This window comes from Erpetoichthys calabaricus, chromosome 4 (assembly GCF_900747795.2).
Source record: "Erpetoichthys calabaricus chromosome 4, fErpCal1.3, whole genome shotgun sequence".
NCBI classification, from domain to species: Eukaryota; Metazoa; Chordata; class Cladistia; order Polypteriformes; family Polypteridae; genus Erpetoichthys; species Erpetoichthys calabaricus.
This window is the reverse complement of record NC_041397.2, coordinates 27,650,562-27,664,190: the sequence shown is the minus strand read 5'-3', so window position 1 is coordinate 27,664,190 and position 13,629 is coordinate 27,650,562.

Here is a 13,629-nt window from a genome sequence, read left to right as displayed (position 1 = left end):
GTACAAAGTGCTGGGTGGATTAAAAAATCCATTGTTTGAACCTGTGACTGTGTTAGGTATTATTGACCTTGGCACACCTACAAATCAAAATTTCATCAATACACCTTTGGCATCCAAAACAGTCTTCGATCGGAGTGGACGTGTCCATTCTTCTTTGCAAAACTGCTCAAGTTCTGCCAGGTTGCATGTTGACCATGAGTGAACAGCCTTTCTCCAATTCCACCCACAACTTCTCAATTGGATTGAGTTCTGAGGCATGGTGAAGCATCCTGTCAACAGTTGTTGTTTGCACAGTCCCTACAATCTCAGCCTCTGTAGCTTGTAACCTCTTCGGAATTCTCACAGGTCTCTTGATGGCCTCCCTCACTTCTCTTCTTCTTGCAAGATCATTCAGTTGTTGTAGATGGCCCGCTCTAGGCAGATTTACAACTGTGCCATTCTCTTTCAATTTCTTAATGATTGATGTAACTAGACTCCAAGGGATTCTTGTCTCCATCTTCTGACCTGTGCTTTTCACGGAGTTCCTTGGAGTGTTCTTTTGTCTTCGTTGTGTAGGTTACACCAACATACTGACTCATCAGGTGCAGTTATATTACAATCAATTGAAACTCCAGACAGGTGATCTCCTTTGAAGCAATTCTTTGGATTCTAAAACCAATTGGATGCACCAATGATGATCTGGGGGTGTCATATTAAAGGGGTAAATACTTATGTGAGCAATTACTTTGTTGTATTATATTTTTAATTCAAATAGACCATATTGCAGAGATCTGTTTTTATTTTGACATAAAAGAGTTTTGTTCTTTTGATTTCTCAAAAAAAGAACAAATATATATAATATATAATGCAATGTTATATAAAAATAAAGTGTAAAAACATCAAGGGGTGAATTTTTATAGGCACTGTAGAACAATGAAGACTATGTTTGAACATTTAAATTGGTTCAGCTGTTCTGGACTGTAACCCTACTATACATTTCGAGGATTGGCATTATATTCACGGATAACATGGAGGTATGTTGCATTGTAAGTCAAGCCTAGTGTGAACCACTAGCGGGCGTTGCAGCACCAGAAACTCCAGACACAACAGCACGGACACAGTTTCAGATTCCAATAATGAGATTTATTGCCACAAATACAGTTCCAGCAATATGACTCTCCCCTTCTCCACTCCACTCTGGTGAGCTTCATCCAACTACTCTCCCAACTCTGACTCCCTGATGTGAGGCTGAGCAGCCTCCTTTATACCGGACCCAAGAGTACTTTTGTTGCTATCACACTGCAACTAGGAAGCTCTTCTAGGTCAGGCGGAATCTCTCCGTAATAGGAGACTCGGCCTCCAGCAGCTCTCCCTAGTGGCACCTGAGGGTCCCAAAATGATGACTCCCTGCGGGTATCCAAATGGGATGCACACCAGACAGATGTTGCCACCCAGTGTACTGGGGAAGCACATGGCCTGGGAGAGCAGTGTTTCCCTCTCCATCCATTATAATGGCCTTCAGATCAGAAAAGGTACAACTAACCAACCTGGTCATGATGCCAGTCCACACACATACTTCCATTAAAAGGGCCTCCTAAAGAACCATCCATCCAAGCCGGGATACCAGCCAACCAATGTTGCCTGTTGCACTAGTTTGTCAGCATGGTGCTGTTTTAGCATTTCAACACTAAATGTTAGTTCCCCCAAGTATTTATTCATATTCACATTCATATTAGCATATGTACAGTAGGTAACCTTATACAAAAACGTCTTTTTAAAAGTTATCATATATTTTCTATAAAGAGTGCCTTAAGGGCATATTCATAGTACAGGGCAGTTTTTCTGGCTTTCACTTGTGGTTGGGTCTAAATTTTAAATAAAATGTAATGATTTTTTAATATCTTGTGTATTTTATTATTGCATTTATTAATGTTGTACCACCCTGGAATCCCTACAGAGGACAGACCCTCACGCACACATTGTTGGGTTAATAGCCAACAGATGGCTGTTTATTTAAACACTGTTCTTACACTGCAATTACTGTCTTAAGGTTAATGGCCTGGGAAGACTCGGCTAACACTCCTGATGTTCACAGGCCACAGGAGACACCATTTAACAACTCTCCTGGTGTGACTGGCCTCAGGAAATAACACCATGATCTGAAATGTATTTAGTCGAACAGATCCAGCTACCCATTGTGTGATTGAACACCAAATGTTTCCCGTACACAGTGGCATACTGTACTTCCTAAGGAGACTCAGGTCTTTCGATGTGTGCAGCAAGCTGCTGAAAATATTCTACTAGTTCGTAATAACCAGTGTGGTGTTCTGTTCTGCAGTCTCCTGTGGAAGCAACTTGAGTTCAAAGGAAGCACAATGTCTGAGCAAACATATCAGGAAAGCCTGATCCATCACAATGCGAACCCTGGACACACTGGAAGTTGTTGTGGAAAAGAGGATGATGACGAAATAGGATGCCATCATGAAAAAACTCTACTATCTCCTCCAGGAGTTGCTCTCTTGGAGCATTTTTAGCCTTAGGCTCATTCCTCCATGGTGTTCTAAGAAGTGCCTCTGTGGGTTCTTTTCTGCCCACTGCTATCAGACAATACAATGCTTCCATCAGACATAAGTTCATTTTGAAATATCTGTACAATAGACATTTAATATCTTATTGATCGATTTATTGATTGATTGTCTGTATTATTTGTCCTGTGAGTCTGTATTCTTGTGTTTTATATTTCTGCTGTTGCATACTGTACATCTGAATTTTCTAATGGGATTAATAAAGTTTATCTAATCTAAGATCATTAGTGTGGAAACAGAATGAAAACCTTTGCTGCAAGACTGATGGGCTCTTTAATGTTCTTCCCCAAATCCCAACCTCAAGCAGATCTTTGGTGAAAGACAAATATTCTAAGTACATAGACAACCATTGTGTATTTCCCTGGTAGTTATTTAATCCAATGAAGTTATTTAATCCAATTGCTACTGGATGCAGGAACAACTGCCAGATAACATTATTGTGTCTGGAATGGATTGTTAAATTTCTTACATCCATCCATTTTCTGAGCCAGTGTCTCCCATTACAGAATCACATGTCCAGCAGGCATTAGGTATAAGGGGGGACCAACAACATGTAAGAAGTGCATATCTGACCATTACTGAACTAGAGAAATAATGACTGCACATTTTTTATGAAATATGATTCTTACTCCAACTTCATTGAAGTGAATTAAAACAATTGGCCCACCCATCCATTACATTCTTGAAAATGATCTTGGTGAAAAGCAGAGCCCCTTCTGTGGTTAAACAAATTTGAGACTTCTTCATATTATGTTTCATTGTGAGGAACATATCTTTTGATATTTCATATTTTGAAGCTTCATGGTGATTCAACGGGTCATTAAGAGTACACATATTATCCAAGATTAAAAAAGACTTCAGGATAGTAATTTTAGCATAATAATATGTGCCGTGTAGCCATGTCTCCTGGATCTGTATACAACTGAAAAGAAAAGAGTGTTTTATCAGCATAGAATGACATTCCAAATGAGGGTTAACCATCAGAAAACATCAAGGAGCTCATTGCTAGATAATAAAACTTTAAGAAGTCATAAAATATATCATTTAAACCTTGAAAATGTAACATCATTTTTAATTAGTTCTGCAAAAAACAAACAGTTAGCTCCCTCAAGACAATCAAAGTGTGTATGTGTATGTACTGTGTATGTTGTCAAATAAATCAAGAAAAGGTAAACAGTAACACAACATTGCATTTCCAAATCCACTTAATTGATTTCAAGGTCTTGATAATGTTATTTTTATTATTCATTTATATATTCATTATTTATATTAGTCATAATTAACACTAAGGGCGGCACAGGGCCGCAGTGGGTAGCGCTGCAGCCTCGCAGTTAGGAGACCCGGGTTCACTTCCTGGGTCCTCCCTGCGTGGAATTTGCATGTTCTCCCCGTGTCTGCGTGGGTTTCCTCCTGGTACTCCGGTTTCCTCCCACAGTCTAAAGACATGCAGGTTAGATGCGATTCTAAATTGTCCCTAGTGTGTGCTTGGTGTGTGGGTGTGTATGTGTGTGTGCGCCCTGCGGTGGGCTGGTGCCCTGCCCAGGGTTTGTTTCCTGCCTAACACCCTGTGTTGGCTGGGATTGGCTCCAGCAGACCCCGTGACCCTGTAGTTAGGATATAGCGGGTTGGCTAATGGATGGATGGATAATTAACACTAGCACATATAACTATATGATGCACTTTAACAAGGCACAAACAGTATTTTAACATAAAATGTACTTACATAACTATAACATGAAAGAATGTATATTTATCATTATTTCAATATATCTATAAATGAATTTCTCCACATAATGGCTGTGGCAGAGACCGGTGAGGAAAGGGACAAGTAAATGGTGATGAAAACTAACAGCTGTATTAAAGGTATAGGAAAAGAGATACAAAAGGGGAAAAGTCATAATTATACATGAGCTCTACATAAAAAGAAAAGATTTAAATGTACTGTAGTGTTAAGAACAGTTTACATATGCCTACAATATGAAATAAAAGCTAACTGAATCAAACAAGATAATGTACAATTACTTGTTCAGAAAGGCATTCAGAAATGAATGAAAAGTATTTTCTACCGTGTATTGTCAAGGGTGGTCCAGCTTGAAAGACCTTGTAAAAGGCACATGACCCCATAAACCTATAATTGAGACAGGGCAAGGAGCATTCCTCCATGAAATCTCCAGAGGAGAAAGTAAACTACAATTACAGTGGGAAAGGATCTGCACAACCAGGCGTGCCCTGTATATTGGGTCTTCTATACTGGGTACCCCAGAAGAGCAACAGATAGGAACCCCATTGCATTATAGCATAAGATACAACCTGTTTGTTATGTCTCATATCATGAAGACCTTTGAGAGGCTGGTCTTGGACTATCTGAGTCCTCTTGTTCTGTCTGTATGGAAATATGCTCTGTTTCTCCAGGATGTAGCAGTTGAGAGGGATGCCTGGCCCTTTGTTTAGAAAGAGAGACTGAAAGAGGCCAAAGACGTCTTACAAGAGGCCTCTAGCTGAGAGGTCATAACAAGTGCTCACTAGTTGGTGAAGCTGAGATGAGGTTTAATGAAAAATGACAAACTTGAATCCTTTTATGACCTGTCCATCACCTTAAAATTGATTGTGTTTTATAACACCGTAAGGAATAAATTGTGGTTAGATGCTCTGATCTATCTACTCTCTATATATAAAATCCTAAGCCTAAAAGTGCAATGATTTTGTGCAGCGATTTTATGTCACCTTTTTTGTCACACTTTAAATCAGGCTTATTTTAAAACCTACATATATATATGTTTGGTATCATTCTTTTCAGAATTTATCAAACTTTAATGTGATGTTGTTAGATTTTCAGATTCATACTGTTTTTAAATTATAAACTAAAATATCAAGAAAGTTGTGCTTTTTGTCAGTTAAAACAAAAGGATTGTTTATTTTGTCTCTTATAAATACTCATCGAGCCATGTGGACCTCGGTTTAATGGGAATACTCCAATCGGTACGAGAGTAAATATTTTATTCTCATTTCATGATTTTTACTTCGTTGAATAATAATTAATTTTTCCTTTACATATTTATACAATTTTGTGATTTTGACTCCAGTAAATAATAATTTTTCTTTTGTACATTTACAGATTTTACTGATATTCTGGCCACAGCTGGGGGTTGGTGCCAGAGGCGCCAGGGGGGCTTGACCCCCTAGTAGAACCATAAAAGTTAAAAATTGTGTCCATCCATCCATCCATTTTCTAAACTTGCTTTATCATGTGCAGGGTCACTGGGAAGCTGGAGCCTATCCCAGAAATCATAGTGCACAAGGCAGGAACAATCCCTGGACTGGGAGCCATTCCATTACTAGGTGAACACACAGACATGTATATTTTCTTTTTTCATGCCATTGTACAATACAAGGTATTTTTCCATTCTGTGTGGTGCTATTTATATTTTATTATACATGTTTCAGTTTTATTAGAGCCATTATTTTTGTAAATGTGTATATTGCCCTTCACTTTGAAATAGAAGCACAGCATATAATAATAGACTTAACTATGCTGAATGTCTTTGGACAGTAGTCCTTTTATGTGCACTACTGTATTACTAGGGACTAACCTATTTCAAAAATGGTTAAGAAAGCAAAGAAAAAACTTACAGTAATGTTTTTTGATGTAAAAAACTACATTGAATAATCACTGCAGATTTAATATATTTAATTTATTAAACTATTACCTGGTTGATGCTGTAGTGGACAAATGCAGAAGTCAACAAATTTGTAGGTCCACAAAAAAAGAAGAACCCATAATATTCTCTGTAATAACTTAAAACCTACAAAAGCAATTGACACCTATCATTGTTTATTCCATATTTAACAAAAATCAGATTTTGTTTTATAGTTTTGATTCAACCAAATATTTGAAACACAACTGAAAATGGCATGGACACAAATGATAGGATCCTTCACCTAATATTTTTTTTTCCACAACCTTTAGAGGCAGTCACTGCAACAGGTGATTCCTTGAGTTCTCTATGAGACTTATGCGCCTGTCCACAGGTAGTTTGGCCCACTTGTCATGAGCAAACTGCTCCTGTCGTGTCAGGTTTGAAGGGGTCTTCTCCAGATTGCATGTTTCAGTTCTTTCCATAGATGTTCAGTAGTATTCAAATAAGGGGTTACAGAAGGCCGCTTCAGAATAGTCCAATGTTAGATGTTCTTGGGGGGTTTTAGCTGTGTGTTTTGTCTCATTATACTGTTGGAGGATCCATGGCCTGCGACTTAAGATAGAGCTTCCTGAAACTGGGTAGTATATTTTGCTCTGGAATGCCTTGATAGTCTTGAGATGTCATTGTTCCCTGCACAGACTCAAAGTACCGTGTGTCAGACAAAGCAAAGCAGCCACAAAACATAACCAAGCTTCCTTCAAGTTTCACAGCAGGTATGGTGTTGTTTTCTTTGAAAGCTTCATTTTTTCATCTGTGAATACAGAGCTGATGTGACTTGCTGAAAACCTCCACTTTTGTCTCATCTGTCCAAAGGACATTTTCCGAGAAGCATTGCGGCTAGTCAATATGCATTTTGGTAAATAGCATTCTGGCTTTTTTATGTTTTTCTTTCAACAGTGAAGTCGTCCTGGGTCTTATTTTATTGAGCCCACTGTCACTCAAAAAGCGACAGAAGGTGCACTCAGACACTGTAGGGTCTTGACATTGGAGATCAGCTTGTATCGCTTTGGAAGTTATCATTGTCCTTCTGTCCATTCTGGGGTTGATTTTATTCTTGCAGTTGCGACCAGGGAGACTGGTTACACTCCCATGGACCTTAAACTTCTTCATAATATTGGCAACTGTTGTCACAGAGAACATCACGCTGATGGAAATGGTCTTACAGCCAGTGCCTTTCACATGCTCGTCTCCTCAGACAATTCTTTCCTTTGCTGTCTCTGGTCCATGTTCAGTGTGGGATACACGATAACACCAAACAGCAGAGTGGCAACTTTTCTACATTTAAATGTCTGGATGACAGATTGCACAATTGGAGACATGTGTGAAATGAATTAAAGAAAACAGTAAGTTTGAATAATTACTCAAATCCAATTATTTATGATCTTTTCTAGAGGTAACAACAAATGCGTTCCTTTGACCCTGTGGTTCCCTATTTTAGACAGATCAAAATAAACGCACACGTCGAACAAAACTGCTTTTGTACAGTTATGACTATATTATGTGGAATTCATATAAGTGAAATAGTCATACATTGTTTCCTTTAACACTGGGTTAAATTTATTGTTCCCGTATTTACGTTAACTTTTCTACTAAAATCTTGACTCTTTTAAATTATTTCATTGATCTGTGCAACTGTTTTGAGAGTCACCTTACCCCATTCTGCATCTTGAGGCTCACTGGAACCTTATACAGGATGGTACCTTGAACAAAATGGACACCCTGCAGTTGTCTAACAATTAATGACATTTTATATTGATTTATTCTGGTTAATCCTCACATAGGAATAAATCTACGGTCGAAATCTGTGCCTTAAATTATTCCACAGTCTTGAGTTTGACAAGTGAGTTTCTGCTGTGCCACTTATGTGTAATAAATATTTCCAGCTGCCTAAAATTGAACTTTATTTCAATGATGAAAGCCATTTTTAAATGGAAAATTTAATTCAACAGGCAGTGTTGAATTCAGAGCAAGGTATTTGCAAAACATATAATAGAGTTAGGATGGCATGGGTGCATGGTGGTTAGCCTCACCCATCCAGCATCCTGGGTGGGTATGTGTGTGTCCTGCCTTGTACCCAAATCTGCTGGGACAAACTCTGTCCCCATGATCCTACTTTAGACTAAGAGTGTTTGTGCAAGCTATGTTTTGTTCTGTTAACACAGTACTGGTACCAGACAGTATCCCTACCTGACAAGAAACTGATTACATGCCATCACTAGTTTGGTACTCTGTGAAAGTTCTCATTACTTTATTTATTTTTTAAGAACAAGTTAATAAAAGAAGATGGCGTAGTGGTGAAGTGGGTAGCACCACCATCTTAGAGATCCAATATCTGGGATTCAAATCAAACACCCGGTCATTGTCCATGTGAAGTTTACAAGTTCTCCCCATGTCTGTAGGTTCTCCTTTTTCCTTTGGTTTTGGGATCACCTTAAGAGTTCACTTTGCACAATTCACAATATTTAATTACACTGCATAATTTTTCACACCTACTGTATATTAGTTAAGGCATTTGATTAATAAGTGCTTTGTTGATTTGTCAGTGAATGCATTGGTATTGTCACACATGGGCACATGAGGATCCCCCACTGGACTCTGTAGAAGCTTGCAGTACCACTCCCAGGCAAGAGGGGCTGCTTAAACTATCTATTATTTCTTCTTCGTCTTCATGCAACGAAAAGCAGCTCAGTGAAGGTAACTGAACCCCATCCAGAAGCCTCACCCCTTCTGGTCCCACACTATAAATATCGACGATCCTGGCAGGAACAAGAAATGGCATGAGACTAGGAGCAGTGACCCATAACACTTGCTTCTTTTGTAACAGAACTTATTTCTGGGTGGAAGATCTGCAATGTTGTCCACATAATGTGATTGTGTAACAGAGAAGCTGTATAGAAGTGATGAAACTGAAATTAGCACTGCAAATTCACACCTTCAGCAGAAGCTTAAATCTTGGTCTGTATGGAGGTGTATGTGGTTCTAGGGCAGCGTTTCTCAACCTTTAAGTATTTGTGACCCAAGTTTTAATAACAGTTTTAATCGCGCCCCCCTAACGTTTTTTTTTGAAAGGAGCACACTAATACCAATTTGTTCTTTTTAAATTAATGATATATCATAGATGCATATTTTATTATACCTGCTTAACTTTTATCGACATTTATCTAACTCTATATTTATTTTTCTAGTATCAGAATGTAGTTTAAGTTAATTTGTTTCGGTTTCAATAGAAGTATTTTTCATATTTTCGATTCTTGTTTTCTTTTTTTCAAATCTTCACACCCCCCTTTTTGTTACTTCGCACCCCCCTAGGGGGGCCCACCCCACAGTTTGAGGACCACTCTTCTAGGGGTTGTTTCTTGGTAACCTGTTTTTCTGGGATAAATGATATCTTTGTATTAATTGGTACTTCTGCCCTGTTCATAGGTAGTTCTTATTTTGCAAACAGTGTTGCCAGGAATAGCTTCCTCTGCTTGCACCCTTGAATGACAAGAAGGTTTCAAAATGGTTAGTAATACAGTATGTTACAAAAACCTCTGGTTAGGACATTATGAATGTAAGAGTTCCTCTTATAAGGCTACTTTTATGACCATCATAAAGCAAATAGACAGAATGTAAGAATGGCAGGTCCCCACACACCATTTGAATTTTCTTAGGAGTGAGCAATACACCATTAGTTTTATTTAAGTCATTTTATTGCTATATATTATGGTCTCAAGAGTAACGAAAAAAGTATGTATTATACTTTGCATATCATTATCAATGTGGTGAGGACTATATGAATCACAAATAATCTAAAGTATATAGAAACTTTAGATTACATCATTTAAAAATAAACACAATTATTTAAATAAATACATATATAAACTAATTAAAAAGGCTGTTTCAGTCTTGGGAGTCAGGACACAAAAGTCCCTCTGCAAACTGTTTACTATCCTGAACAATGACCGTCACTCCCTGTATGAGGCTTTGGCTAAACAAAGGAGCACCTTCAGTCACAGACTGAGACAACTCCAAGGAGCTCCATGTGAGGTTGTGTCTCCACTTAGCCATCAGGCTCTATAATGAGTCAACCCTTGGTCGATGTGGCCTTGTTCCCTCTTTGTGCTGAAGGGTACTGAGCTGGTTAGCAGACAACTGACAATGATGCCATGTACAGTACACTGTGCCAGTGACTGACATCTTGTGGTGTGAAACTGTAACTTAGAAGTATGTGCTATACTAATCAGTTTACTCTTATTAAACACCTACACTTTGCTAATTACCTTACAGATAATTCTTGTTATACAAGTGTTTGTACTTTAAGAGTATACCTATGATTAATATAATTCTTATATTACATTAATTTATTTGGCTGACACCTTTATCCAAGGGGATTTACCTCATTTATGATACAATTGGTTAAATTTCTATATATATCTGGTTTTATATATTGTAAGCCCATGTTATAAAAAGCCCAGGGTCCTAGAAACTATTGAAATCATCAGAAAAAAAATTGAAATGTAGAGATGTCAGGTAATTGAAAGGAACTACTCTGGGCGTCTCTCTCCTAGGAAGTTTCTTTTTGCCAACATGCTCGCATCACTTGTGCATTAGCGGCTAAGCAACTTTGTCTTTCTTCGGGGGGGGTTCATTTTGCCGACGTGCTCGCCTCGCTTATATATTAGCGGCTAAGCGAGTTTCTCTCTTTTCTTGGTGGTTTCACTTTGGTGACAGAGTCGCTTTCTTTGAGCTTAATGCTGTAGCCTCACACTTCTGGGCCGAACAGACAGACGTACACAATTCCACACGTAGACATTTATATATAAGAAGAGTATACCTAAGATTAATTTAATTCTTAACATTACATTAACATCCTTTCCTGACATCTTTATCCAAGGCAATTTGCAACATTTATGATACAATTGGTTAAGTTTATTTTTTGTTTTTTCCAATTGGAGCACAGGCGGGTCAAATGACTCGCTCGGGTGTCGCACAGCATGAGTAGCAGGATTTGAATCCACAACCTCAGCATTTGAAGACTAAAGTCTCAACCGCTACACCACATTGCCTGCCTGAGTCTTGCCTAATTCTTGTTATATATATGTATATTTCAGCCTTTATTTGTGTGTTGCTGCAGTTTCCTTTGGTATTAACCGTATCTATCTATCTATCTATCTATCTATCTATCTATCTATCTATCTATCTATCTATCTATCTATCTATCTATCTATCTATCTATCTATCTATCTATCTATCTATCTATCTATCTATCTATCTATCTATCTATGTAATATGTTACAGCCAGTGTTTGTTGCTTTAGTTTATCTTTATTTTCTTTTTCAATGCATTCTTTGTTTATTTTAAAATATTATTTTCTATTTGTCTGTTATAATTAGATTTGTTTTGTTAATATTGTTGGATTTATTTATTATTTAGCGTCTATGTATTGTGCATCTGTGTTCTCTTGTGATTCTTGTGTTTTGTGGGTGGAACCCCAAGAGGCGGGGCCACCCTGTGTCAAAACTGAATCACCGCCCTCAGAATTTATAGACTGTGGGCTGAGAGCAGATCCATTTGTGGTTCATTGACGTTTGAAGTGTGCTATTTTTGTAGGTATTGATTTTTCTGGTTTCTTGGATTATTCCTTCTGTTCTTGTGTTTTATGGATGTTGACTTGTTCACCTTAGATTGCTTTTTTATGCAATTCTTTTGACATACTTTGCTTTTTTGCCATTTCTGGTTCTTGCTTTGTTTATATAAATGCATTTGTCTTTTATAAAAATTTGTTGTGGTCTTGTTCCCCAAGCCAAACTTTTTTTTATGGTTTTCATTTTCCTTGAAAGGAATTTTGATATATTTTGGGATATTTAAATAATTTGAACTTTAAACGTTTGTCATCCCATTTTTGAGGCCTGGATAGACCCAAAGCCTGCCTGTGGAGTTGGGAAGTCAGACTTTCTAGGTTGAGGCCTATTCTATGCAGGCTAGGGAAGGCTCTGGCCTAATTTTGAGAGTCTTTAGAGGCCTCTCACTATTTTTCAGTTTTATGTGCTGCTCTACCATAACACTGTCAAAACCTTGTCCATAATTCTTTCAAGTTTACACTCAATAGAATTCTGGTGAAAAGAAATGTTAATCCCCATGTACAGACTCCTCCAGATTGTTACTGTGATCAGAGCTAGTAATCCTTTAGTCATCCTCCTACACCTCCTCCTACCAGTGCCATGTGTTGCTGCACTGCTGTGACCCAACTTACAATTAAAGTGAGATGGATAATATATCTTATCCATCATAACTGGTAGCCAGGAGATGTACATAGCATAAGAGGCTTGCATACTGCCAACTACTGTATCGGAGGGCTTCTGTTTGATTGGAAAGTGTCCATTTGTGTGTTTCTATTTCTGTTCTCTTGCAGTAATCATTTCTAGGGCACTCCCCATGACCACAGTTTCTATCACCCTTGGGTGGTGTTTTATTTATCCTCCTCAACCTCCCTTGCCAGCAATGAACAGGAATCTGGAAGTACTCAATAGTAAATAACCTTTAAACAAATTTTATAAAACCTTGGTTGAGGAAGGATGTCATTTTTATCGAAGAATGCACAGTGTAGTGTTACTGTATCAAGTATTAAGCAGGTAAGGATAGAAGTTCAAAATTAAAAATGCAGTGGAAAGAGTTAACATTATGAATTAATTATAAAATGCAAAATATTATATTTCATTGCTAGATGTTCTTGGTCAGTCACATAATTCAACATATTCAGATTATAGGCTTTAAGAAATTACATAAACTCATTTCTTTTTTACAGCATTGAAACAGTCCAGGAGTTAAAAATGGGCCATTAAAAACAGTCACTTATGTTTACCGAAGCCACCGTGGACCAGATGGATGATTACACTTACATTCAGGAAAGACCCAGCACCATGCCAGGATCTTGAATGAGAATGTGTGCATTTACAGTTTATTAAAGAGTCGGAAAGATTTAGTGGTCCGTTTACACAGTTGTACTCAATGTGCCCTATACCAGAATTATTAACTTGCAGAATGTAAAAAGTTAAACACTCTTCAGTTCTTGTTCATTACACTTGAAAGCTCCATTTCCATACAAGTCCTGAGATGAACCAGACTTAGCTGGTAGTATGACGTTAGGAAAGAAATATTTCAGACCCATATCCTGTTCATAAAGTCCCTGGAGACACTGGGATTTTATGTGATATTTCCTGACTTACAGAAGTACATTCACAGTTCTTAGCACCACATGGATTCCCAAGAAACATATTGCCAAGATACTGCAATTCTACATCGTTTGATCTCAAAAGTTTAAATCTCAAAGAAATATAGATGTTCAGATTTACTGAAATGATGGTGTACAATACAGGATGGTCACA